This window comes from Callorhinus ursinus, unplaced genomic scaffold (assembly GCF_003265705.2).
Source record: "Callorhinus ursinus isolate GAN/ISIS: 27379988/994484 unplaced genomic scaffold, GSC_fseal_2.0 scaffold10, whole genome shotgun sequence".
NCBI lineage: Eukaryota > Metazoa > Chordata > Mammalia > Carnivora > Otariidae > Callorhinus > Callorhinus ursinus.
Genome location: NW_027397072.1, coordinates 66563383 through 66564993, shown reverse-complemented (window position 1 = coordinate 66564993; position 1611 = coordinate 66563383). Strand labels below are relative to the sequence as shown.

General features: G+C 38.7%; 1 non-coding gene across 1 annotated transcript; it reads right to left on the bottom strand.

Moving 5' to 3' along the window:
• Nucleotides 1-556: 556 nt before the first annotated feature.
• Nucleotides 557-697, bottom strand: LOC112821758 (small nucleolar RNA SNORA1). Its single transcript, XR_003207538.1, has one exon. It is a non-coding gene; the product is annotated as a small nucleolar RNA SNORA1 (small nucleolar RNA).
• Between the last annotated feature and the right edge of the window lie 914 nt (nucleotides 698-1611).

Genomic DNA, 1611 nt, shown 5'->3' with positions numbered 1-1611 from the left:
TTCTTTCCACTGCCCATCACCTTAGTCCCTCCAAAGAATCATAACCTCCAAAGCAGTCCTTTTAAAAAGAACTTTTGTTCAATCCACAGTTGTCACTGTCAGTCAGTCCACAGTTGTTTTGGTTGGGCTTCTTTGATCTCCTCTCAAATATGGACATGCTTCAAAAATTCCCCGCTCAGTCAGTTAAGCATCTGCGTTTCACTCAGGTCATGATCCTGGAGTCCCAGGATCAAGCCCCCGCATTGAGCTCCCTGCTCAGCCTGGAGTCTGCTTCTCCCTCTGCCCCTCACCCCACTCTGCTCTCTCTCTCTCACTCCCTGTCTCTCTCTCTCAAATAAATAAATAAAATCTTTTTAAAAAAGAATCTCTTAGAAAAAAATTACCCAACTGTAATCTTTGGGATTCAATTTCTTCAAGCAATTTACTTTAGGGCCCTAGAAGTCAAATTGTAGCCAAGTACATTGATTGCTATTTTGGCAAATGATCTAAAATATATTATTCCTTGTTTCTGATACTGTAAAGTTTTATTTCCAGTCTACTCCATCAGCCTTGCAGAAAATGTTACAAGTCTCGTTGTCACCACTGCCATAAGCCTGATGTGATGGAAACATAACTTGTGTTTCAGTAGAGCCACAAAACTTCTACATTTTTAAAATTATTTTTTATTTATTTTTAAAGATTTTATTTATTTGAGAGAGAGAGAAAGAGAGAGAGCATGAGCAGGGGAGGAGCAGAGGGAGAAGCAGACTCCCTGCTGAACAGGGAGCTGGATGTGGGACTCCATCCCAGGACCCTGGGATCATGACCTGAGCCAAAGGCAGACGCTTAACTGACTGAGCCACCCAGGCGCCCGAAGTATTATTTATTCTTGAAGTTAAATAATTTTGTTAAGATATGCCTCCATGGAGACTATTTTATGTCATCTTTTTTTTTTCTGGTATACATTGTACCCCTTTAATCCCAAATTCGGTTAATATGTTACTCTATTTCTGAATACTTTTTCTGTTCCATTTGTTGGCTTCTCTAATTTAAGAATACCAATGATCTGTATGTTGGATTAGCTTTGCTCTCTCAAGCATCATCTCTCTATTTGAATATCTTTTCCCTCTGCATTTCTTGTGATAATTTCCAGTGTTGTATTGTTTCTATACTGGTAATTTGATTTCCAGGCTTTCGCCCCCCCCCCCCCCCTTTCCCCCCCCCCCCCCCCGCCGTTGTTTCATATCTTTTCATTAGATCTGAAACTGTGTTTACATTTGATTATTTCTTTGGCTTGGATTTTCTTTTTGGTATCCATCTTTAAGCTTTTGATATTTTGAATTCATATTATAACTAAATTCTTCTTTGGTAGAGAATCTGCTTCTTTGACATAAACTTTCTTCCAGATGGGGTTCTTCATTTATCTTTTTCACATAATGTAACTTTCTTTGAGGATTTGGTTTGCTTTGGCTATGCCCCCCTTTTTTTGTTGCTTAATGGGGCAGTTCTTTCCAAATCGTTCTGATACATTGTGTATTAATTCTTGATATTCTTCCCACTTTATCTAGGAATGAGTTGATCTTCTTAGAGCTATAGTTTGGTGGCTGTGCATTATTTTGTCCATTTTTTTTG